This window comes from Gallus gallus, chromosome Z (genome assembly GCF_016699485.2).
Source record: "Gallus gallus isolate bGalGal1 chromosome Z, bGalGal1.mat.broiler.GRCg7b, whole genome shotgun sequence".
Taxonomy (NCBI): domain Eukaryota; kingdom Metazoa; phylum Chordata; class Aves; order Galliformes; family Phasianidae; genus Gallus; species Gallus gallus.
The window spans coordinates 51,176,872-51,204,740 of NC_052572.1; the positions used below are offsets into that span (position 1 = coordinate 51,176,872).

Below are 27,869 nucleotides of genomic sequence, written 5' to 3' on the forward strand. Positions count from 1 at the left end.
CAAGTTAACATTTAGTTTTGGTGCTAATCTGTATCTGATTATTTTGTAATGTTAGAAAGAAATATCAGAAAAAAAAGCTCCAGAAAGCTGTTTTGTACTTCTTTGCAACAGTAGAATAATTCTTCTTAATTTTAGCTTTGATGGTGAAAATGGATGTTCTGCTTCTAATTTGCACCTCATTTTATGAAAGATAAAGCATTTAGTAGGTATGTATACCTAGATACACAGGTACGGAGCAATCATCACTGGCAAATGAACTGGTATCATATGTGGCTACTGTACTGCACTCTTAAAAGCCACCACAGCTGTTACCTGTTTCTAAAAAGAAGAGCCTTAAGTTGCTGATGCCCAATTTTAAGTGGATTTGTTTGTTTGTGTTTTGTGGGGGAGGGGTGAGATGAGGAGCCTTGAGGTTCGAAGTAGATTAAACTTTTTTCTCTTCTAGGATAATTGCAGCTTTGCAGCTTCCTGTTGTTCTTTAAAAAAATTATTAGGGAACCTGACTGAAATATACATTTGTGTGGGAAAATACAGATGGCCTGAACAGATGACCAACCCATGAAAAAGGACTTTGTGTTAGCTTGGAAAGACGGGTAGACTGCCTCTACCTTCTGCATGTAGATAGAAGAAACTTGTTTGTGAGAAACTGCTCTGTATCTTGCTTTCCGTGAATGACCTTGCTTACTCTGACATGCTATGCTTCATTGCTGATAAATATATGGCTCCTGCTGATAAATATATGGCTATGGTGCCAAGGGATGGTGTTGAACATCTTGCCAGTTTGCTGTCCACAGTATCTGCTGGTGGAAACACATGGTGGACACTGTACCTGCCAGCCACCCCCACTAACCTGAGTACCTCTCTATTAAACTGAAGAATGTTAATTTTCCTCCACATACTTTCTTTTGGATCAGTTAACTTTTTGCAGAAGTTCTGGTGCTTCTGCACCAGTGTTAAAACAAAAACAATACAGTAACTCTTCCCTCATTCTCAGGAGAAAAAAGAGAAAAGGTGTTTTATAATCACGGTTCTAAACAAGAAATCAAGATTTTAAAGATGAAAACAAAAATCCCCTGAAGATCAAACAAATTCCGAGGTCTACTTCCTCTTTATCTGCTTGCCTCTTTTATTTTGTATGTCTAAAAGAACTTACAGCTCTCAAAATTGAAAATCAAATCATAGAACTGTTTGAATTGGAAGGAATAGTTAAAGGTCATCTAGTCCAACTGCTCTCCTACGAACAGAGATGCCTACAGCTAAATCAGATTGCTCAAGGTCCTGTCCAGCCTGGACTTGAATGATTCCAGGGACAAGGCAGCCATCACCTCACTGGGCAATCTGTTCCAGTGCCTCACCACCCTCACTGTAAAAGGCTTTTTCCTTATATCCAACCTAAATCTCCCCTCTTATAGTTTGAAACTATTTCCCTTAGTCCTGTCAAATGCCAACAACACTGCCCAGTTTTCCAACAGCTGTCCTCCATCATGCCTCTAAGATTGGCCTCAGGCAGCTGAGACACTCACAGGGCCACTGCTCCAGACTCTCCTCAGAATTCTTTACAAAGAGAATGTAGCTTACAGATCTTTTCTCGCTGTCCATTTTCATTAGTGTCTTGCTGTCTGAACTCTACACCTAGTGTACATTGTGTTCTTCGTGCCTTTATCATAGTCACCTGGATTTTATTGTAATAATAATAATCTTTGTTTAAGTGATTAATAGCTAACATTAGAAGTAGGGCATTTTATATGCATAAATTTGTGTGCATATGAACTTGCAAAGCTCTCTAGTTTTGAAGACTTTCTGAAATTGTGAGGCAGCTTATTATACCTATCATCCGCGAAAGCTCTAGAACAAGGACGCTTAGGTCTAAGTCTTCAGGGATGGGTTGCACACCCATCTTTGCAGGCTTTTTGTCTTTTGTAGCTTTTTGTCACAAAAATATTGCTTATGATTTATCTAACTGGCTGCTGAGCTGGCTGGCTGTAATGAATAACATTTTGTTAATGTTTAAAATATTCCCTTCAAAGACACTAGTTCACTGTCTCTGTGATCCCTATCTTTTCTTATTTACCTATTTTTTCCTTATATCTGTTATGCAATGTTGGTTTGAAAAATTGGATGAACTAATGAAGCAATAATTTTGTTAGTTGAGAGTTTCTGTATTATTTTCTACATGTTTCACAAATAAAACTGCAGAATATAATTAATTTAAACAAAGTTACATTTGTGTTAGAATGTAACTACATAATACCAGCCAAAAAGCAGGACCTATGGATACCTTTACAACAGGTATGTATATATATATATGTATTTTCATTTAGTTTCTCAAAACAAAAGATAATTGCATCAAAATAGTCTAGTCTTAACGTATTTGACTCTTATAATTTCTTTTTCTGGAACAGTTAATTTGTTTTATGAGATCAAAACAGCGGAGTGTATCCTTTTAATTTGTCCTATGTATTTTATATTAAAGTCCTAATTCCAGAGATTCAATTGGATGAATGTTAAAGATTTATTTAAATTAATAGACCAAGTAATCAGAAATTTTTATGTGAGTTCTAAAACTTATGGTCTTCTGAAGACAAGGCATCAACCCACAGACTTAGCACTGGGCTGGTAGCGATAGTAAACTAAACAAATTCTGTAAATTTACTTCATGTTATCTTAGAGAAGTCAAACTTCTGGTGATGAAAATCAGTTCTGTCCTTGCGTGTTAAAAATCTTTGAACAAGCATCCTGAAAAAGATGGTTGCTATACTCTAATTCTCAGTCCTCAGGTGCATTTATTTCTTTACACAGATACCTAGAAGCGGCCTTCTTGGCAATAATTCAAGAGTATAGGCAATCTTAGCAAGCAAAAGAAGAATTTGAAATTTATTGACTGTGACCACCATAATGTAACCATCAGTAGAAGTAGCGATTGAAACACCTTTTAATAAATATAAATAGCTATTTCTGTAAGCTGTTTCTTGGTGCTACTAACTCTTCTTCAGTATTTAAAAATCCTTATTGATAAACCAAAACTTGTGATATTTTTTAATACTGTGACCTTGTAAATAATACTAAAGTGTTACTTTACTTTAAAGGAATGCTGAAGTATAGTAAAGTATTATTATTACCTAGGGTATCAAAGGAAATTTAAGGTCACAACTGCAAATTGATTAAATTGATGGAACCCTGTAATTTGGGGAAACCATATATGTTGGACCTAACATCTTCACAGAGCTCTCTAATATGATTTCTATCTGGTTTTCCTTATCTACACTAAGTAGAACTCATTAATGGCTATTAATATCTCAAGCATTTTCTTTTCTGTGCAGTACTCTGCGTTCTTTAATTTCTCTTGCAAGATGATGTTTTACAACTTACTTTTAAATTCTTATTGAGTTCTACATAGGACCTCCCAACATCAATGGGAGGTTGATAGCACTGTCAGATTTTTTTCTATCTTGATGTCTCTTTCCTTCTCCCTAATAAAAACTGTCTTTTACTGTGTCTCTTGTCCTAAGGATTCTGAGCACTGTCACTCTACAGAACTTACCAGGCAATATGAACATTACTAACTAATAAGAGAAGATTACAAACTAATAAGAGAAGAGTCTTGTGTGGAAATTTAAATTAGAGGTCCTGAATGCATAATTTTATAAATAACGATCATATTTTCTTTTTTTCAGAGATATGTATTTTGATCTTCAGCAGTAATAAACTTTGACTGGAACCTTACATCTATATCTTGTTTGAATTTTCTAGTTTGTTCACAGCTGTGGGTTATGTCAGCAAGTTCGATAAACCCATCCAGAGCTTCAATAATATAGCTGATAAAAATGTTCTCCTCCTGATCAATTGCAGGTGTCACTCGAAACACTGGTATCTGTCCAGACTGTGGTTAATGTCATCAAGATGACTGAACCCAAAAGGAGCATTATAGTAAGGTATTTATTACAGGAAGAGTTTCACTAGAGGTAAAACATCGTTTTTGCTGGAGCAGGCTTTAATCTTAGGTGGCTGTTCCCATTTACCTCTGAGAAATCGAAATCAAAAGAACTATATTTTGGTTCTTTTTAGTAGAAGGAAATCTTCTAGGACTGAGAACTTAATAGAATTTAGATAATTTAAGGATCTTCCTTTAGCAAAATTATCCATCTGGAGATTAAACAAGCATCAAAAGAAAGAAAGGATACTTTCAAAAGAGACAAGCATTTTCAACCTCATGTCATTATGTGGACCATGTGATCGCTTAGAGGCATTGCAGGTTTCCAGTGTAACAAATTCAGCAAGGGGATATATGAAACTCTTCTGTTTTGAAGAATGGATTGCTCAGGGGAATTTTCTGAACTCTGTTCTGGAAAGGCATGGTGATGTGAAAGGGGAAAAAATATATTTTTGCCTAGATTGTTGGCAGGCACCAAGTATTTTGAGCTTCTGTTCACAGGTGATAGAGCTAAGGGACTGTACTCCTCTGGGAGTTTTAAGTTTGTCAAGTAGATTCAGTCTCAAAAAGGGAGAGCTAGCTCTTCTAGACCTTGTTTGGAGATGGTTCAGATGATTAGTTAGCTTCTCAACTCAACACAGTAAGCCTGGGAACCATTTTAGTCCAGTCTGCCAACCCCGGACTTGGAGAGATGTCTCTGAAGCCTCAGAGGTAAATAAATTCTTATCAAATGACTGTTGTGGCAGTTTGTTAATGCTTAGAAACCCTGGAAACAGTTTTCTTTGGCTACTGAACAGACAGACTGTGAAAGGCCTCAAAGAGTCTGGGAATATAGAATGCGGGAAGCAGAAGGCCCTGGGTTGTTGTCTTTCTGACAACTCACTGAGCTGGGGACCTCAACATCTTGACAGGTGGTCTGCCAAAAGTCTTGTCATGTTTCAAAATCAAATTCCCTCCACACAAGATTTCTACATTGACAAATCAGCAGTCTTCTGTAGAATGATGTCTGTACCTGAAGCTGTAGGCATTAGTCTCCTGCAGGAACTGCTTGACAGTAATAGAAGTAGTAGAACATGAGATGGCTGTTAGGTTGGACATGCCTTTTCCTGGAGTAATTGGCCTTGTTTTACATATGTTATATTGCCTGTCGTTGTGACAGCTAGATCTCTGAAGAGTTCTATTCATAGCACTGCAAATTTAGAGATTCTTAACCAGCTCATTGACATGAGGCTGATAAACAGCCAAAACAGACTTAAGACTGGTGTGGTTTTATGCAACAGAACACAGTTGAAATGTTGTCTTTTGGCAGTGTGAATATATGTTACTATTATTTAGTCATTCTTTTTTCTTTTTTTTTTTTTAACAGAAGACACAGCAAGGGCAGACTTATTCTGCTTGAGCTAAAATCTGAATCAGTAGAAAATGGGATATTAATTTTACTTTTTGAGAAGTTAATGTTTTCTTCTATTTTCTTCTCTCCTGGAACTTTCTTCAATAGCTGTTTACTGACAGGTCTTTGAAGATATTAATAACATGGCTGATAATTTTTATAATATAAAGAAAAAAAAACAATTAATGATAGTACTATCAAGCCTAGGAAAGCCTGTTTCATAGCTGCCTTTTTCCTACTCTGCTTTATGAAGAAAGCTAATTTGAAGGATGTCAGCATAAATTTTAGGGATAACTAATCACTATTTATCTTTCAGATACTTCTTTCCCAAAATTATTTGCAGCTATTTGCACTAATAAGCTCAAATATAGTCATAAGATAGTCCCAGCTTTAATATCCTTTTTTTTTTTTTTTTTTTACATTATAATGCACAATTTTAATTGGTTAGTGGTATTAATGTTTCCTTGTAGAACACAGAAGGCTTTTCCATTCCTTTAACATGCACACGGGCATGTTAAAAAAAATTAATGGTTTATACAACTTTTTAAAAGATTGCTTAATTTAAGGTTACAGAGTAATCAATTAACTCAGTCCTGGCGCAGTAAATTCTTCTGGATGATTTAACTAGGCATTGACATGTTATTTAGTAGAGAGAGCATGTGCTCCCTAAAAATAGAACTTTTCATCTATGCGCTTCAGTTGAAAGCTACTGAGGACTGGACACAGTGGTTAGGTAAGGTCACACATATATTGAAATTACAACTGAAATTTGCATCATATGCTTTCCTGTATAGCAAACACACCTTCTTTATGTAATTCAACTGTTTTCAGATGTCTGTGGAGCTGCTGCATTTTACAAATCCAGTCAAAAAAAAAAAAAAAAAAAAGGCAACTTAAAAGGAAATCGGCAGATCCTTATAGAAGATTTTACCTCTTTGTGAAGCTCATAGCAGTTTGGTCACAACTATTTTCTGAGGCAAACTTGTTGGCATTTATAGCTGACTCTATGTAGCTATTGTTGTTGCAGTACTTAGACAAACTTGTATTAATTCTAGTTCATTAGTACTTGCAATATGGTCTTCTGCCTTTGATAGTAGACATACAGACAGTATGTCTACATACAGTTACAGTATGTCAGTCTGAAATAGAAGTTCTTACTTGTCATAAATGACATTAGTTCATTTCAACCAGTTCAATAAACTCACAGTAAACATAGTAGTGCAAAAAGGGAAAATATTATGTTCAAAAGTATAAGAATTCTGAGTGCACATTTTTCTGATCTGGTGAACTCAAAGTCTGAAGACATTACATTACTATCTTTCTAATTTTACTCTGTATCTGTCAAAAGTTTTCATCTTCATAGCGGAGTTCTCTTTAAGTGCTTATTGAAATGACTTATTTCTTTTCTCTTTAAACTAAAACCCTGTTCTGTCACTTCTACTCATAGCTGTGGATCTGTCTCATGCTAATATTTCCCAAAGTTAGCTTTTAATGTGGGTCAACAGCCTTGACTTTTTGTTTGAGATTTTCTGTTCTACCTAAAGAAAGCAAATCTTACAGATGTGCTGATACATTAAACTGCTAGTGTGACTGCCTTCAGATCTGAGGCTGGTCAATTTTAAACTTTAATCTCTCTGATTCCTCTACAGCAGCTATTCCCAGATTGACCTGTCTTGACTTTTCTGTGCTTCTGAGATTTGTAAAATCTTTGTTCTCTCTCTATTTAATTTTTTCTCAGTATGACTGGAGCTGCCTCTTAGAGAGCTGCTTATTGTGATAGTAACCTCTGACTTTTTCCTCTGAATTTAAAAAAATTCTAGATACTGTTTTTGTCTGTCAGTGCGGCTTATTACTTTGGATCAGTACCTTTTGCTCTTCCATTGTTTGGTTAGCCAATGCAGTCAGACTAATCCAAGCCTTTTATGTTGTCTTTAATGATGATATATTTAAAGAGAGGCATTCACACTGAAGTTGATTTTGACACATGGTGAATCGAATTAATCAGTCTGCTCTAGAGGTTAGGTATATCTTATATATATATATATATATATATATATATATATATATAAAAATTAGCAACCAGCTAATGTTGAGTCAAAACAAATTTATTCACTCTTATGCAACTTCAAAAGTATTTTTAAGTTTTTAGTTTTCCCTAATTGTCATGAATTCTTGTCTTGTCATTAAGGTTGATCTTTTCTCTCTCCCTGAAGCATAAAATGGTAAAGATAAGCTAACAGTGTAAGTTATTACTGAAGGGATCACAAATGTACTGTGGAACAAAAAGAGCTCATTACTGTTTATTATATTACTAATCTGCTGGCCAAATAGTGGTAGTATTTGGTATACTGACAATGCATAAAATATGCAAGGAAAAAAGAGGTTAGGTGTTTTTCTATAAGCAGAAGAGTATTTTATCTTAACAGATATGTCAGTATAAATACCCTTTTTGAAGGATTTGTTATGCTACTTCCCATCACTGTTTGTTTAAAAAAATAAAATCAAATCAAACCCATAAAAAAAAATCCACAAAAACCCAAAACTTCTTGAGTTTCTCTAATATTTATACAAAAGACTCCTGTTTCCATGTGTTATGCAAGTAAAATTCCTCACATCTGAATGCAAGAACTATAGCATCCTGTCTCCCTTCCTGGGTTAGACACTACATAGACACTTAGATATGATCACAGAAATTGGGAGACATATATGTTAAAATTAACTTAAAATGTTTTTAGCAGTTTTTTGCATTCTGTCTACAGCATTAATGAGGCTTTTCATACAAATTCTGCCTATTTTTTTCTTAAAGTGTCCACATGCTTCTCTCATTTGATCTTTGTGGAGAGCAGCTCAGGCCTTTCTTCCATTTCCTGTCTGCATTTATTCTCAGATCTTATCATCAAAGAGCCTCCTCCTGAGCACTAGAGTATTGGAGCACAAGAATAACTCATACTGTCCTCAGTGATAGCCAATACAGGGAAGAGTATGGGAGAACATACCAGCAAACATCCTTCCCCAAAATACCCTCAGAATCTATTGTTACAGGGATTTTCTCATCTGAAATGACTTTTGTAGGCAATGGTCCTTGCCAGATTTCTCTTTTATGGACATTTTAATCTTGAATTTGTATGTCCACCAACTCTTGTGGCAAGGCTATTCGAAGATTATTTACAAAGTGAAAAAGCAATCTCCTTTTATATTTGGACTTCTACTAAGTCATTGTTGCTCCTCTGTGAATGATAATCTTTCACAGACCTTGTGCCTCACCGGAATTCAATTATCTTGATAATTGTCTTTTTAAATACACAGTAGACTCCCTCTAACATAATAGCCAGACAAAACCTAGGTTATCCACACAGCAGATCAGATCAGAACAAAATCTGGGCTTCTGAAATTGAGCCATAGAGAAGATGAAAGGAGGTGTCACTTCATCATTGGGGGAATATAAATATATATAATATCATATATTACGCTAATAATACTGAGGGCAATAGTAATTACTCTGTGCTGGTGAGACCTCACCTGGAGAACTGTGTCTGGATAGTGAGTCATCAGTACAGGAGAGACACAGACCTGTTGGAGTGTGTGCAGAGAAGGGCTGCAAAAATGGTCCAACGGATGGAACACCTCACCTGTGTGGACAGGCTGAGAGAGTTAAGGCTGTTCAGCCTGGAGAAGGGAAGGCCCTGGGGAGACCTGACTGGTCTGGAAACCTGAAAGGGCTCCAGCATCTAAACATAGTCTATAAGAAGGATGGGGATTGACTATGTAGCAGGGTCTGTTGTGATAAGGTAAGGGGAAATGGTTTCAAAGTGAGAGAGGAAATTAAGACTGGATATATGGAAAAAGTTTTTTACAATAAAGATTGTGAAGCACTGGTATGTTGCCTAGAGAGTTGGTGAAAGCTCTGTCCTTGGAGACGCTCAAGGTCAGGCTGTACGGGGCTATGAGCACTTGATCTAGCCATTGATGTCCCTGTTCACTGCAGGGTAGTTAAACTAGATGACCTTTAAGGATCTATTCCCACCTTAAATGATTTGATGATAATCTCAAAACCAATGAGTGGGAATTTAGAGGGCCATAAATTTATTTCTTACTTGTATTTCTGCTGAGTTGATCACATACTTCCTTATAGGGTCTTGCTTCTTCTTCTGCTCTGTCATACACGGGATTATTTCATGTAAACTGAAAGGAGAAAATGTAAATGGCTTGAAGAATTGTTGAACTATTGTAAATGCTACAATTTCAGTAGAAAAAATGAAAAAATGAAATTGTATAGAGTGAACAGAAACCATGTTGCGCAAATAGACTTTTTTTTTTTTTTTTTTTTTGTATTTAAATAAAAACCAAAACCTCTTGGAATTTCTGTGACCGGAATTCACTGTTGACACATCCACTTGTACAAAGGCAGCTTGTACCTTCCTGCACTGTAGACCTTCCTTTCAAAATCAGATTTAAATTTAAGTGAATGCTTGAATGCTTGAGGATGTTTTTTTTTTTTCCTTAAGGTAACATTCTATGAACAGGACATATATTATAAATAATGTAAAACACTGATGTTTGAACATATATGCTTTTGTTCTGACAAGAGCTGTGGATGTGCGTATGCATGTATTAATGCATACATACTGGAGAAATTATAGCTCGCACATCTCATTTTAGAGTTATAGAACACTGTCAGGTATTAAGTATCTCATTTGCCTTCTGGGTCTTCCTCCAGTGCCATTATATTTTATTTTTGAAAAATTAAATAAAAATCCCCTCTTAATACCATGCTTGTAAGTCTCTGTAAGACTCTAATTTCAGACTCCAAAAGCTTAGACCAAGTTAATGTGGAAAAAAGTAGATGAAATGTTGAAAAAAGCAAATCTGATGAGCTAAACCACAGAGCTCTGCATTTTGTTTGATGTAGAATCAAGCTCCCTTACAAAAATGTGTTGCATAATTTCAGTTACAAGCGATAGATTATTATGCAGCTACATATATATTTATTTACTTATTTCATCATATAGTTAGAAGAACCCAAGTAGACCTTTAATTACTCATGGGTGCATTTGTTGAAGGCCTAGATACAGATAGTAGAATACCAGCATTCGTTTATAACTAAGAGAACACACTTGGTTTTCTGAATCAATACTTTTTATATAGATTTAGTTCCCGTTGCCTGTGAGTCACACTTATTACAGATTTTCTTTCTAGGCTACTTTTGTTGGACTCTAGTTTATGTGGCAGTGAAGAAGACAAGGTTCAAATGTCTGACAGAAATGATATGATATCATTTATATGATAATGTGATGTTAAGTTTTGATTTGCTGAAAGGCTTCAGTAGCCCAATAACATTAAATAAAACTATTCATTTCAGGTAACGGACTTTGAGATAATCGACATGCAGTAATTCAGTAAAGCTTTGAATAGTCTGTTCTTATTTCATTCTAATGCATTTTGAATAGAGTAACTGATAGCTGATGGGAAGCTAGGGTACTTTAGATTGAAAGAACATCTGAGTCTTTTTATATGCTACTGTGGAGCAGAAATAAGTAAAACTTCACAAAGGTGCTCACATCCTCTGTTTGGTCTCCAGAAAAGTCAATGAATGTCAACAGTAGCCATTTTTTGCACATGAAGGAATTCAGTGAAACACCTTTGCTTCATCTGCACTCCCATGTCGAACACCATTCTGTCACACTGCTCCTTTACTGCCTCTACAGCAAAAGCAGGTAATAGAATATTGGCAGGAAAGTTCAGCCTCTACCACCATACTACCAACATCCTCATCTGACACAACGGGCCAACAAAATAAAATAGGAGTTGCTACTTTTAGAGCAGCCCTCATGCTTCTAATAAAATTTTGTTAATTCTTGAGGCCTGACAGGTCCCAGCCATGCCATGTGAATGAAAAATTACTGATACTCAAGCCATTTTATTTGTTATTTCATTTCCCATCTTCCCCAAAGATAAGCTCGTCCCCATCAAATGAACAGCAGCAGTCAGTGAATTAGGATAATCTTCACATTCCTCTTTATATTGTGTTTTCTTTGGCAACCATGCCTGAATTACAAAATGGAACAAGCCATCAAGCTAAGAAACAAGAAAATGTCTCCATAAGTATCTTTTTATCTTAGAACTCTTATCACTTTGCAAGCTCTTAATTATTTCACAGAAGAGTAAACCTGTTTATCTGGAGATAAAATAACATGCCTGAACTGAGACTATGAGTTATAGAGTTAGGAATTTTGTAAAAGTGAATAATTTTTTTTCTTGGTGGCTATAACTAATAGAACTATCTTAACAGATGATGCAGATTGATCTGACAATGCAAATGAAGCTTCAGAAAATGTAATATCTGCAGCATAAATTTAGATAAAGCTCTATATGCATTTCTTACATGAAATCTCTGCTTACAATAAATCAAAGATGATGTCATTATGGCCAGATTCTAGGTTGAGGCATGAAAAGAAATGAGGAAAAATAAAAAATATGCAAGATTGGACCCTTTAAAATAATAATCGAAAAAAATAAGAAGAATCTGAATTTTCTGATACATTCTGACAAGTGTGATTCTTGGAAGTGATGACAATTTTTTACAGCGTTATTCTGTTTTTAAAACAGGAAATAAAACCACTTTGGTTTGTACTCAAATAGCCTTAGCCACTGTACTTCATGTGGCCATTCAATCTCTGAATATCTGGATGTAGGACCAAAATGTAGTATTTATTTTCAATGGGAAGAAAATTTATTGCAAATCAAATGTACAAATAGCCTGGAAAACCAAAGGGCACATTTTGATATCCTGTATATTTTTAAATAAATAACAGTGTCCCTCAGTCATTGTATTTTGCTCAAATTTACACACATTTTTAGATTAGCTAGAGGAATAAACATGTCAGGAAAGATAATGGAATAGAAATTGCAATACTTTTTGCCTTAAAACTTACATGTGAAATTTTTCAATATAGTATTGAGCTGAACAGATATGTTAAGAATTTATTATGCTAGTAAAATCTGGTTGTTTGATGACAATGTAACAGTTTTTTTCTCATAACAAATCAGCTCATAAGTTATACTGAGAAAGAAATAAGGAAATAGGGAAAATGAGTTATCATTTTCCCTATTTTTATATATTCATATATTCAACTATTATTATAGTTACGTTTTCCAGGTTTCAACATTTTATAAGATGACATTATATAAATACATATATTTTGCACAAGGCAATCCTTCCACTAGCCTTTAAATGGTATTAACCTAAATTGGACAATGTTTTTTGTTTGTTTGTTTGATTACAAGCAACCATTGCAAAGGCTAGAAACTAGCATTTACATGACAAACAGATTACATCAAATTACATAATGTTCCTGAAGATGGGTACTTATACAAATTTTATTGTCATTATGGTTTCATTGCCATTTAGTCTTAAATTAGAAGAGAACACTGCACATTCTTCTGTGATTTTTCCATGATTATGTTGTTATAAAAATGGAATCCACAGTGGGTTTTTAGCAAATATAATGAATTTTGAGGATAAAAAACACGTTAATTTATGGAATTAATTTGTGTTATTAGAGTTTTCAGAACAGTGGTGATTTGGAGTCAAGCAGCTTATTAATATTTCACATCCCAGAGGCTAATACAGAACGTAAGCTAAAGGGCAAATTACTATGATGCAGCTCCCTCTGTAGTAAACGTCATTTATTTATTTATTTATTTATTTATTTATTTATTTATTTAGTGTCTCTAAACTTAGAAAATTCATGTAATTAGTAGAATTTTTCACTAATTAATATTGTAAACTACTTTGGACTAGTGTTAGTGTCTCCTGTTTGAAAGCATAATTCTAAATTCTGAAAATGTTTTATTGTTTACTTCACTGTTAAATGAGAGCTGCTTGGCAAATCAACTAGATTAGAGACTTTCTGTATTTAGGCATCTGCTTTGTTATGTGAATTGTACAGAGCATGAACTTGAACTTGACTGTTAAAAGGTTAATGTCAGCAGTTGAATCTGCCCCCATTCTTTTACAAAGAATGTAGTCAGCTGATGGAATCATTATCACAGGATTTGTTAGAGTATTTCTGGAAGCAACTTTCAATGAAGACTGCTTTCCCAAATTCGATAATGTCAGCTTGGGTAATTTCTGTAATGCAATTCCTAACAGCTTACCATAGACAACAATGGCTGAAGAAGCCCATTGCTAGCATATTTTAATTTACTGCCTAGAAAGAAAAGAGGCCAGTGCATCTATTCAAGATGTTGCTTCTCTCACATTTACGATCACAACAGAATTCATTGTATAAAAGTGAAAAAGAGGAATTACTATGAAGCACTAGATTTGAATTCAGAAATATTTGAATTCAATTGTTATATAATCGAGTCCTTTTCATTTTTGTTCTAATTTTTTAGCCATTTCAGAGTGCATTTCATAAACATAAGAACAGCGTTCCCGTATAATCAAAAACAATGTATGACAAACCACACTGGCATTTCAAAGAGGCTATGTATCTGCTCCTTCAAAAAGAGAAAATAGAAGGAACATAAGGCAAGTAGATTACTCCAACTCATAACTGAACTCAGCTGTGACCCTGATGAAAATTTCTACTACTGAGGTGTCTAAGGTTGTTTCCTACTGTTCTTGCCCTGCCAAGGTTTTATGATTTTTTGTTATCAGTATTTCATATCATAACATCATGTAGTGCACTGGAAGTTAAAGAGTTAATGCTGCAGTTCCATTGATTGTCAATAGTTCTGGGTACCTACTCCCAGAAGAGAAGAATGAATTACAGCTCCCAGAAGACTTTATTATTCCATTTCCATTTTCCATTCAGAGGGAAAGGTAAAACTGACTGGGAATAACGGGACTATCTATCTTTCTGCTCATCTCTGCAGTGTGTGCTCCTTAGCCATCTTGCCTTCAGTATTAGGGTGAGGTCTTTGGTTTTCAGACATTCTATCAACTATTTATTTGCCTCAATTCCAATTATACTGTATTATATATATTGTGTTATCTCACATTTTGCTATCATATTTAGTAAATTAGTTTTTTCCCATAGCCTGTTGCCACTGCTTTCTTCCCCTGGGCACATCTCCCTATCTTCCCCCTTCCCCTTTTCCTGGGGCATGGGTCCATGGGTCCCTCCACTCCCTTAGTCACAGAAGTAGGCCAAACCAGGCTGGAACCGTGACATGCCCCTAGTTGCAAACACTGATTTCTTTTGAACTCAATTTTTTGAGGAGAAGTTTGGATTCCCAATTTTCATCTAATCTACAGTGCATTTAAATCAGTATCTGAACTAGATTACCATTGCAGAGGTACAGTCCTTTTTATTTTTCTAAGAACCATCCTAAACAGCATCTTTTGATTTAGAAGTGGTTTCTTGTTTGCATTAATTATCCAGACTAAGAGATTTAAATTATTAAACAATTGGTTTCATTCTCAGGGCAACTGTGGTCTTCAGGATGACTATACATGGTGTCCAATTATTCCACCTTTCTCCCTGTTCTATATTTTTCTCTATTATTAAATGGACACACTGAAGAAGCTTCTTTGAACAAAGTATCTCAAGGTGGGCCAAGGCTTTGCTGACTTTTTAAGATGATGAACAAGAATAAAAAGAGGGAGGATGTGGACCCTCTCTGGAAGGAAACTAGAAACCTGGTCACAAGGGATACAGATAAAAAAGAGGTGCTCAGTGACTTCATTGGCTCAGTCTTCATTGGCAAGGGCTCTAGCCACACTGCCCAAGTTGCAGAAATTAATGGTAAAAACTTGGAGAAGGAAGATCTGCATGGTGTAAGTGAAAATGAGGTTTGAACCATCTAAAGAACCTGAAGGTGCACAAGTCCATGAGACACGACAAGATCCATCCATGGGTTCAGAGGGAACTGGCAGATGATGTCACCAAGCCACTATCCATCGTATTTGAAAGGTCATAGCAGTCTGGTGAAGTCCCACTGACTGGAAAAGGGGAAACATAACCCCCATTTTCAAGAATGGAAAAAAAAAGAAGATCCAGGGAACTACATGCCAATCTCACCTCTGTGTCTGGCAAGATCATGGAGCAGATCCTCCTGAAGACCCTATTAGTGCACATGGAAAATAAAGACAAGATGATTGGTGGTAACTAACATGACTTCACCAAGAGCATGTCATGTCTGACAAACCTGGTGGCCTTTAAGATGGAATTACAGCATTGGTGGATAAAGGAAGAGCAACAGACTTCATCTACCTGGACTTGTGCAAAGCATTTGACTCTGTTCTGCATGACATCCTGGTTGTCAAGGTGGAAAAAAAAAATGGATTTGTTGGATGAACCACTAGCTGGATAAGGAATTGGCTGGATGGCTGCACTTAGAGGGTTGCAATCAGCAGCTCAATGTCCAATTGGAGATGGTGATGAGTGGCATTCCTCAGGGATTGGTGTTGGGACCGGTGCTATTTAACATCTTTGTAAGCAACAAGGACAGTGGGATTGAGTGCACCTTCAGCAAGTTTGCAGACAACACCAAGCTCAGTGGTGTTGTTGACGCACTAGAGGGAAAGAATGCCATCCAGAGGGACCTGAACAGTCTTGAGAAGTGGGTCCATGCCAACCTCATGAAGTTCAAGAAGGCCAAGTGCAAAGTTCTGCATCTGGGTGGAGGCAATCTCAAGCACAGATACAGGCTGGGCAGGCAGCCCTGAGGAGAAAGATGTGACAGTGTAGGTTGACAAAAGATTCAGCACAAGCTGGCAATGTGTGCTTGCATACCAGAAGGCCAACTGTATCCTGGGTTACATCAAGAGAAGTGTGACCAGTAGGTCGAGGGAGGTGATTCTGCCCCTCTACTCTGCTCTCATAAGACCCCATCTGGAGTTCTGTGTCCAGTTCTGAAGCTCACATCAGAAGAAGTACATGGAGTTGTGAGGGCAGGTCCAGAGGAGAGCTACAAAGACAGGACAGGCTGAGAGAGCCGAGGCTCTTGAGTTTGGAGAAGGCTCTGAGGAGACCTTCTAGTGGCCTTCCAGTACCTGAAGGGAGCCTACAGATAAGCTGGGGAGGAACATTTTAAAAGGCCAGGTAGAGAGAGGATGAGAGGAAATGGTTTTAAACTGGAAAAGGATAGATCTAGAGTACATATTTGGAAGAAACTCTTTACTGTGAGTGTGGTGAGACAGTGGAACAGGTTGCTCAGTGAGGTTGTGAATGCCCCCTCCCTGGAAGCATTCAAGGACAGGCTGGGTGAGGCTTCGAGCAACCTGGTCTTGAGGGAGGTGTACCTCCCCATAGAGGTGGGGTTGGAACTAGATGATCTTAAAGGTCCATTCCAACCCAAACCATTCTATGATTCTAAAAGATTAATTTTAAATAGATATTTTTGTATTCAATGTCTATAGTGCTATGGGAAGATATTGCGGGAAAAAGGTTGTTCGGCTGTATCTGCCTACAGTGGCAGATACAGCAGAACAAATTAAGATTACAAACAACAGACAACTGCGCTGAGAGTGGGGGATGTGTTTGTTTTTCTTTCAGTACCATGTTATGTAATTAGATTGCTTATTCCAAAGCTTATGTTTATTGAAAACACCCAAAGAGTTTCTGAGCATTTTTACTGACAAGATTTTAAGAATTTGATTCATTAGTCTGTGCATTTCTACTAGATTTTACAAAACTGAAAACTGATGGATGTTCTAGTCATAGGTATTATGGTAGGAATGAAGGTCACATAAATCTTTACCTTGTTTTTCTGGAAAGTGTTGAATAGTAGATACTTGATGCTATTTTACTTTCATAACATGGGAATTCTCAGGATGAGAATAATCCATCAACCTGAAAAAAGACAAGTGAGTAAACTACTTTCCCTGTGTCCTGGAGAGGCTGTAATACTTGTGGATAGTGGACAGTGCTATGTATGCTTTCCTTCTTATCTGTGGCTATGCAATGTCATGTGACCTTGACTCATTTCTGTTTAACACAGTGCATCTTATGCCTTAGAGAGAACAAATGAGTAGTATTTAAAAGTCACAGTACCTACTTTACAAACAAAATAACCCAAACTGTTACTTAATCAAGATAAGAAGCAAAGGTCTGTGTGTGGCAACATCTTCCTCTTCTATCTCAAAGTAATATGAACCATATAATAATCTCATGTACACAGATGAAAGATGCAGGAAAGGTCTGGCCACACAGAAACCTGTGGATTTTTTTTTTTTTATTTGTTTGTTTGAATTTGTTTTTTAATCATCCTCCATGATATGAATACTTGAAATATATGAGTGCTTCTGCAGGTTGCCTGGATAAAATTATTTGGAAATGAGCTCAGCATTTCTAGAACTGGAACATCAAATAATAGCAACAACTGTTCATTCCATCACAGTTTTTAAGAGAGTTACTCTAAAATGAGAACCCAGGATAATCTCTAAGTATTTGATACTGAGCTAACCTGAGGAGCTATGATACCTGATATGAAGCACAAGCCTTTCAAAAATTTTTAAAAAGGGAGGGAAATTATGTTAAAAATGACCATAAAGACAAAAAGACAAAAACAACAGTTTTATTTCTTTATCTCTCTTATACTTTTTAAATTTTCACTGTAAATTGCCTTTAAAGGAAAAAGAAAGGAAATATTTTAGTTCTATGCCATTTGCTGACCTTATCCCTTATGTTTGCTTCTGCCAGCAAGCATGCACGTTGAAAACTGTCCAACAGAGCCGCTTGCCTAGTCTTTGCTGAGCGTGTCTTCTTTAGAAGTTACCTTGCACAAAGCCAATATGTCTGATGTCCTTTATGTAAATGAATCGATGCAGATAAATCATGAAAATAATAAACAAAAAGTTAACCGCTAATACAGATCAAGTAAGACAATTTAATCTACATCTTTATCTATTATTTGTCTATCTGTGAATAATCCACTCACAGCAGAATAGAAGAATTATTCTAATATTTCTTTTTAAATTTTATGTGTGTTTTTTTTCCTTTTTCTTTTTCTTGAGAATCAGTCACTTTTTGTTTTTTCTATGCTATTAAACAGTATCAAGGTAATTTAATGTACATATACAATTAAATGACATAAAGAAAATAAGGTTACTTTTCATTTTACGTGATACTTGGTTGGAAATAGTTTGATCATTAAATTGAACTTGCTATGTGTGAGAAGCCAAACATACAGACACATCCATTTTATTTTCTGCTATCCAACGGGCAAATGTTAAACATACTGCATATTATATAGGTTTCCTAGCAAATATATTTATCTTTGTGCTAAATTTTCAAAGTGTACTTTGGATAAACACATCACTTTTACAGACAGCATCATTCTAAGTCTCCATTTAGATGCGATAGAAACTTTCTTTCTTAGGGGTACCATGATTTAAAGCATTTTTCTTTCACTTATTTTAATACCTGTAATGAAAATGCTGCAACATGCTCTGAATTGATGAATATTTTGCATGGGTTTATGTAGATTACTACTAGTAGAGGAGAAATAAATATGCTTTATATTTTAGACATCATACTGTAGAATTGTTGAAGGCAAGATAGTTCTGTGTTTTGCTGAAAATGTTTAGACCTCCCCATCTGTACATTGACATAATAGATATAGTCCTATCATGGTAAAACTCATTATGCAAGAAATGTAGTGTGTACAATATAAATACCCTGATGAAAACTTGGCATTTGAAGTTTTTCTTCTAGTTGGTTTTCCTGGTTTTAAAACGTGACAATTTTACTGTACCTGTACCTCTCACTACAGAGAGCTGCAACACAACCAAACACATCTGAGACTGATAACTTTGGTATTCCTGAAAAAGCATTTATTCTTTCTTTTCATTTTGTTTCTAATATAAACTCTCTGGACTTAAGCAAAGGAGTTTTTTCAAATACCCGTTTATCTTATACTACCCATATGCAATACTGTCTTTAAGGTGAAAACTAAGATAACGAGTAAGCCTAGACAGGTTGTCTTACCAGCCCTTCTAGTGGGAGGGCAATCAAAACGTTTTTGGCCAGCATATTCTTAGCCAGGAATTTTCCAAGTTGTACCTGGAAAATAAAATACACTCTGGAATGTAGTGTTTATCTTATAACACAAACAGAGGTGGAGATGATCCAGACGGTAAGATCCTCTTACTAAAAGTGGAGGTGTTGGCCTGGAAGGGTGCAGCAAAGTACGCAGTCTCACAAGATGATAGGCCACACAATGAAAGAAAAAAATGCTATTGGAAAAAGGTTTAAAGGGGGAAAAATAAACCAAACCAAAATAACCCAAATAGACAACTGGCTGTTTAGTGTCACTAGTGAAACATTACATAAAATGTAATAGGCTACAGAGGCAGTGAGGCTGGAGCACTTCTGCAGGAAAGGCTTGTGTGGCCAGGACTAGTTCAGCATGGGGCAGAAAAGGGGAAGAGCCAGTTGATGTGAACTGCAGTTGGGAGGATCAGACTGGAAACAGAAAAGTCACACCAGCAAGGAGGTAGAATCCATAAGCCTGAAGGTTTTGAAGAGCTGGGTGGGCACAACCCAGTCACAACTGTCACAAGCCTGTGGACACAAAGTCAAACCCAGAAAGAAAAAACATTGCCTGGGAAAAATGTGACAGTTTTTGCGATATCTAGATGCTGCAATACAAGAAATCTACCTTCTTCATTTAGTTCATCGAACCATAGAATCCTTAGAGTTGGAAGGGACCTCTGAGGGCCATCTAGTCCAAGTCCCCTACAATGAACAGGGCCGCTGTCAGGTCACCTCACAGCCTTCTCCAGGCTGAAGAGCCCCATCTATCTCAGCCTGTCTTTATAGGAGACGTGTTTCATTCCACTGAGTCCACTCTATTCCTGTATTGAGGACTCCACATTTGGATGCAGTACTCCAGGTGAGACCTCACCAGCGTGGAGTAGAGGGGCAGGATCACTTCTCTCGACCTGCTGGTCACACATCTTTTGCTGCAGCCCAGAATACGGGGATATGGTTGGTTTCTTGAGCTGTGAGGGCACATTGCTGGTGCATGTTCAGCTTGCCATGCACCAGTACCCCCAGCTCTTTTTCAGCAGGGCTGCTTTCAATCCTTTTATCCCCCAGTTTATATTGGTAATGGGGGTTCCCTTGATCCAGGTGCAAGACCATTCACTTGGATTTGTTGAACCTCATGAGGTTCACCTGGGCCCACTGCTCAAGTCTGTCCCACTGAATGACATCCTATCCCTCTGGTGTGATGGCTGCATCCCATAGCTTAATGTCATAGTTCATCAGGTTCTGAGAGAATACTTCAAAATCCAGGAGGTCAGATGGGAGGTTAAGTATTGGCTTGTTCTTTTGTCTTCAAAAGAAATTCCTGCAGTTAAATGTTTGATGGTATACTTTGATGTGACAGAGGATAAGTGATAATATTTACAAATGCAGTTCAGGTTGTATTTTGGCATCACTGATTCAATGGCTGGGGTTTGATTCCTCTTTTTTACACAAACTGGAAGGAAAGTGGAAAATAAAACATAAAGAGAGAAAACAATACCCAGAGGAAAATAAAATGTCAGGCTGCCCTAAAAGGGGCTTTTATTTAGTGCCGAGCAGCAGACTTTGTTGCCAAAGCTAGCAGCTTCTGCTGTCCCTCACCTCAGCTCACTCTGGATGCCTGGTTTGACTGAAGTAATAATAATAGAGCTATAGGTCTGGTGCAGTCAAGGGACCCTGGAGAGCACAAAGAGTATGCACTGCCTTTTCCATGGGATTCACTTGCAGCAGAGGAGCTATGCTGAGGAAAGTCTGTCAGAGAGCAGTGATTGTGTGTAGGAAATCAGTGGGAGAAATGCGACGACCATAGTAGATGATCAGCAAATCTCATTTATTGTTTCAGCTGCGTGTACATTTATAGTGTGGATAATAGGCTCATACATATTGCTAAAGTGGAGCTCAGGATTGGCTCGCTAGTCAGTGTCAACTACGCCCATCTTTGTGCTCTGCGTTTATCTCTCAGCAAACACTCTCTTACTGACTTCTCAAAACACTGTTGCCGGCTTTCTCCATCGGCATCCTGTTTTGTTCCTTGTTCTCATACCTGACCTTGCGCGTAACAAGGTTGCTTAACCAGCTGCACAGTGTCTGCATGGCTTTTCTCAGTCAGCCAGTCATCAATAAATCTCTCCACAATTGTGGTGGTGGAAACGCTGCGGAGGTGACGGTAGCCATGTGCTGAAGAGAATCCTGTCCAAGTGGCAAAAAAGAAATGCCAGAGTCAGGGTGGGATTCCCTTGAGGCCCACTCACTGTTGTCAGGTCAAAAGGACTGTTTTAGGATTAGTGTCCCTTTGCTTCCTGCCCTAGCTGGACACTAAATGCTGCAGGTGGAACAGTCTTCCTGGATGCCTATGGGAGATCAAGGTCCTTTAGTTTATGGCCTGCCTCTCTTGGGGTGTCCAGCCACTGACATCACACAGAGAAGTCACTGAAAGAGGATTTAGTAGGGGATAAGACAAGCTGTGGCCATTGGGCACAGGGCTCAGTCACACACAATGGCTGGCCACAGTTCACACACAACTGGCCCCTCTCCTACCCCTTCTGCCTGTTCCCCATTTTGTCTATGTCTCTGTTACATTTGACTACCAGGTTTGTGCCTCTGTTTATTTTATTACATCTTCCTTTTCCTTGGTATCCCACCTGACAAGGTCCTTGATCAGACAATAGTACTGGAAGAAATATTCTCACACCCCACAATACCAAACAGCGTGACTGACCAATTACTGCTTTCATTAACATTTGTTGGTTGGGTTTGTGTCTGTCTGTGTTCTTGTTTATGGCTTTCTCCTTTTCTTAATATCCCCTTTTGTGATGAGAAAGTCCTTGGCCAGACACCCTTAAAGGAGCAGACACTTTCACCTTCCACACATCTTGCAGGAACTGCAGCTCTGCATTGTAAGCTAGGTAGTCACAAGGTTTCTTGAAGCTCAATAATAGATTTCATTAAGAAAAATAATTTTAATGTTACCCATTCACTTATTATCACACAGAGCTAATTTTTTCCAATATGCTGAAATTCTTCCTTAATGAGGTTCAGAAATCCCATGCTTTCAGATCAGTCAAGCAGAAATTTTTGAATACATGATCACAGGCACAATTTCAAAGTCAAGCAAGCAGTAAAATTTGAAAGTGAACTCATCATTTACACATGCATTTTTATTAGAGACATGTTTACCAAACCAAAGAATAAATATTGGAAAGTATAAATTGAATTCACTAAATAATCTTCACTCAATGTTGAAATACTCTATCTGTACTTCTACTGTTTAACTGTGCCTTTCAGGGCTCCAAGTGATTTCCAGTTTGAATTTCTGGTGTTTATAGTAATACTATTGGCTAATAAGCTTCTGTTGCTAAAGGATAAGCTTCCAGTATTGTGTTCATTGGTTCAAGTTAACAGACTCCCTGTGTTAGAAAATCATTTCTAAGGGATAGGAAATGCTAGGAATAAGCCGTTGTTGTTGCTGCTGTGGTTAATAAATAGGCAGACAGTTTTTACAATTAGTAACTAACACTGTATGTAATAGTAGTATTGTTTTGGTCTTTGAAAAGGTTTACTCCATGTTCATGTATTGTGTGGGTGAATATCTCAGCTTACTTCTATTTATTTCTGAAAATGATTGTGAGTTTACAGTTGATTCACATCTTGTAGCTTGGTTTCCCTACATCAACTGAGTGTCATGTGTTCCATATCAAAACATACTAGCTACTTTGGAACTGATTGGTTGTATCAGTTAATAAGCTGTTAAAGCTGCCGCAGCCAACTTTGTACTGAACCAGAGAGCTGTGACTCCAGATTGCTGCTTGCTTGATGTCTTTACAGCTGATTCTGGCTTGTAGCTTGTTCTGCAGTGAATGTCTGACAAGAGTCCAACAGTCTAACTCCTGTAGCTGTATTTTTAGTTGCATGTCTAGCAATTTTGGCTGTCTGGTGAAATGAAAATGGCTGTCTGGTGAAGTCCCCAGTGACTGGAAAAAGGGAAACATTACTCCCACTTTTAAGAAAGAGAGAAAGGAAGACCTGGGAAACTACAGGCCGGTGATCCTCACCTCTGTGCCTGGGAAGATCTTGGAGCAGATCCTCCTAGAAGGTATGTTAAGGCACATACGAGACAAAGAGGTGATTTGAGACAGCCAGTATGGCTTCACCAAGAGCAGATCGTGCCTGACCAATCTGGTGTCCTTCTATGATGGAGTTATGGCTGCAGTGGATGGGAGAAGGGTGGTGGATGTCATCTACCTGGACTCCTGCAAAGCCTTTGACATGGTCCCTCACCACATCCTTCTCTCTAAATTGGAGGTACGGATTTGAAGGATGGACTGTTCGATGGATTAGGAATTGGCTGGCTGGACGCAGCCAAAGGGTTGTGTCAATGGTTCTGTGTCAGGGTGGAGGCTGGTCACAAGCGGTGTCCCTCAGGGGGTCAGTCTCCGGCCCAGTGCTCTTCAACATCTTCATCAATGACACAGATGATGGCATCAAGTGAACCCTCAGCAAGTTTGCGGATGACACCAACCTAAGCAGTTGCTGAAGGTTTACGGGCTGGTCTGGCCCGGTTCCATGACTAGTGGGGCGGAGGGATTTTGCAAAATTCGCGCCTCTGGGAAGCGAAACAGGGGGCCCCAAAATAATTAAAAACAGCGGCAACGATCTGAGGAGAAACAAACTAATCTACTAAATATAGTATCAGAATATAAGATAACACACTATAATACAGTATAAATCAATATCAAATATAATTGAGAGAAAGACTGTCCAAGAGCCAAAGGCCTTACACTAATACTGAAGCCTTGCGTGCAGTTGGGAGCAGCAGCAGCGAGCCGATCCGACAGGAAACACAGCGAGACGAGAAGAGGGCAGAAGACTCAGGTCAGGTGACCTACAGGCCTTATATCTGTTTCCTTGAGCAGGAATGATAACAGTACTCAAACAGCCTTCTGGGGAATGTAATTCTTCTTCTCTTCCGGACAAGTACCCGGAACTAGAGTATTTGCTCTTTAACTCCCAGTACACTGCATGATGTTATGATGTGGAATACCGATAACTGAAAATCATAAAACAATGACAGCATTGCAGTCAATATGTTGGAAGGAATGGAAGCCATCCAGAGGGACCTGGACAGGCTGGAGAAGTGGGCACACAAAAACCTAAGGAGGTTCAATAAGGAAAGTGCAAGGTGCTGTTCTTGGGTCGGGGCAATCCCAGGTATTTATACAAACTGTGGGAAGATCTCCTTGAGAGCAGTCCTGTGGTGGAGGACTTGGGGGTCCTGGTGGACAAGAAGCTGGACAGGAGCCAGCAGTGCATGCTTGCAGCCTGGAAGGCCAACTGTGTTCTCAGCTGCATTAAAAAAGGGGTGGCCGGCAGGGATAGGGAGGTGATTGTGACCCTGTACTCAGCTCTTGTGTGGCCCCATCTGGAGTACTGCATCCAGACCTGGGGCCACCAGTACAGGAAGGATGTGGAGCTCTTGGAGCAGGTCCAAAGGAGGGCCACTAAGATGGTCAGAGGGCTGGAACACCTCTCCTGTGAAGAAAGGTTGAGGGAACAGGGCTTGTTTAGGTTGGAGAAGAGAAGGCTCTGGGGAGGCCTTCCAGTACTTGAAGGGAGCATATAAACAGAAGGGTGAACAGTTGTTTATGAGGGTGGATAGTTATAGGATGGGGGAATGGTTTTAAATTGAGACAGGGGAGGATTACGTTGGATATTAGGAAGAAGTTTTTCACTCAGAGGGTGGTGACACACTGGAACAGGTTGCCTCATCCCTGGAGGCATTCAAGTCCAGGCTGGATGTGGCTCTGGGCAGCCTGGTCTAGTGGTTAGTGACCCTGTACACAGCAAGGGAGTTGGAACTCGATGATCATTGTGGTCCTTTTCAACCCAGGTCATTCTATGATTCTGTGATTCTATGATTCTATGTTTTTAGCAGCTACTAACAGATAAGAAAATGGTAAAGAGTGTTCTGACTGAGAAAGCAATCTAATTTCTTATTAAATTATTATAAATAATTAAAACATTTTCAAAACTATTAAATAATAGTTTAATAATTCTGAGTTTACTGCTGGAAAATTGTCACCCAGTAGCTTAATCCTGCTAGTTAAGTAAGAAAGAAGGTAGACAAAGGTGGAGATCCTACTAGTGGAATACATTTCCATTCTGATTATGTACACAAAACTAAGTGTAGCTTGTGTGTGACTAATTCAGATGAAGAAAACACCATGAAAAATATGCAGAGATTGAAATGAGGGAGAAGTCATTTCAGTTTTGCTATTGTAATTAGGAAAAAAATATTGGAGAAGAAAAGGCAGGTCACTCACTTAAAACTTCAGAAAAAAGCAGAGGGGTGAGATGAATAGGTGTAATACTGCAAGCACTTTCTCTGAAGAATGCCATGGGCCATAAAAAGAGAAGACAGTTTGAAACAGTAGGAAAACTGAAGTAGATGTGAAGTTAAAATAGACAAGATATTTAAGGAATGAATTGCTCAAAGCTCTGAAAGATCTCATTTATGTGGATTTTTATTATTATTTTTGACATATTCTTTAGAGAAGGTTTTCTATTATATTATGTCAAATCTAAACAGTCCCCATACCCCCAGTATTTGAGGAATGGCTTTAAAAAGCATGAAAGAATCATGCATACTTTCGCATGTTGCTGGAGCTGAATGTGCTGCCTGAAGCTTCATGTTCAGTCAGTGGTTCAATTAAGGAGACCTCCTTGCTCTGAATACAAGCTCTGAATTAATCTAAGCATGGAAGACCTGGAGTAAAACATTGTGTAGCGTCTCAGGAAAATCAAAATTTCCCTGGAGCTAAAAGCTTCTGAAAGTGCACGGAAGTAATAAATCTGGTTTACAGTACACTTCATGCTCTCTCTTACCAAAAAAAAAAAAACAAAAAACAAACAAAAAACAAACAAACAAACAAACAAAAAAAACATCTGTTTCTGAAATGTTTATTATTCCTAACAGTTTACTGTAAATTCAGATTACAAGAGATGACTAGAATTAGTAGCACTTATCTTTCAGGAGTATTATATTTCAAGTAACCTAGAAGAAAATGTATATTAAAAATTGGCAAATAGTGTATTGCTATTCTATGCATGAACTACCAGGTCTGGAATTTGAGGAGCCAACTCTTAGGCTCTGTCATGCTTAAAGTAAAAGGAGTTACCGAGTAACCTAGAGTCTACTTAAGTCATAACAATTGAGAAGTGGCAATCATCAGTCCAGACTGAGCTATCTATAAAGATGGTTGTGCAGAAAAAGGAAATTAGTATTTTAAGTCAATAAATTATATACAATATTGAACAAAGTATACACAGCTTTTGCAGTTCATTGGATTTTAATACCCCAGAGTAAGGATCACACTGCTTCAGATTGAGGAATTGGTCATCTAAACCTCTTGACATCCCAACCAATATATGGAAGAGTCTTAAAGAGTTAGTGTTTTGAAAGTCATACCTATTGTGTGACCTGTGAATACATGAGAGATCCATCTAGATTCTGTCCTATAATGCCCTTGCCAACATGAATGCGTTGACTACAGAATTCTACAAATTTGCCTTCTCTTTCCTATCTCAGAGGCTCTAAACTAAAAATAGATGAAAATGAATTCAGATATCCTCTGGAAGCAGAAATTGAAGTTTTAACTTCAGCACCTTTAGAGAGAGTATACTGCGACACTAAAAGGGGAAGAGAGTATTGCAAAAGTTATTTCTGTTTATTTAAATTATATTTAGTATCCCTAGAGGTTGAATCATTTCTTCACTTCTAAAGACATAATTTTAAGATTTGGTAGACAATTTAAGGATAATTAAATTAAATCAGTTGAAGTTCTGTGATCTAAAAAATGCTAAATTATAGTAGTCCAAAGATCTATTAAGAAGGCAAAAAACAGATAATAAAAATAATGATATGTGTTTGTGAGGGTATAACAATACTGAGTTACACAAAGTAGATTTTGAGTCTGCTTGAGGAAGAAGTAAAGATCAATATTACAGCAGATTTATCAGAAAACTGTTACTCCTGTGTCTATCTAGAAAGCAACACTGAATGAAATTGAGAAAAGGTATATTTAAAATAGGAGAGAAAGAGTATTTCTCTATTAAGTTGAAATGGATCTACTGAATTCTCCTTTGTGGTATATTACACTGACAAATTGCATTGTAAGTATGGGCTACTATGAATAGTAACTTTAGCTCTATGCAGTAGGGAAGAAAGGTTTTATATACTAATTCTTTAAGGTAGAAAATGACGCTAGAAGAAGATTTTTACCCATGTTATGATATTGTAGTTATGAATGCTAATGAGACTTTATACCTTACTACGGAGGCATATATAATTGCTCAAGAGGGGATAATTATTCTTCACAGCGTTATGGTAGTTTTTATGGTCTGACTACATTAATTTTTTTTAAAAGTTTTACAAGAAGTATTTGCTGAAAACCATAAAATATTTATTCATTTCTTAACTTTATGGAGTTTCTTCCAAGACACACACACACAAACATGCACACACAACAAATTTACAGAAGAACTTTCAGTCAGAGGCATGTATGAAGGTCAG

At 37.5% G+C, this 27,869-nt stretch overlaps 1 long non-coding RNA gene across 1 annotated transcript; it reads left to right on the top strand.

Moving 5' to 3' along the window:
• The first annotated feature begins 5,969 nt into the window (after positions 1-5,969).
• Positions 5,970-18,541, top strand: LOC121108576. The gene is made up of 2 exons (XR_005843202.2): positions 5,970-6,054; positions 14,753-18,541. It is a non-coding gene; the product is annotated as an uncharacterized LOC121108576 (long non-coding RNA).
• The last annotated feature ends 9,328 nt before the right edge of the window (positions 18,542-27,869 follow it).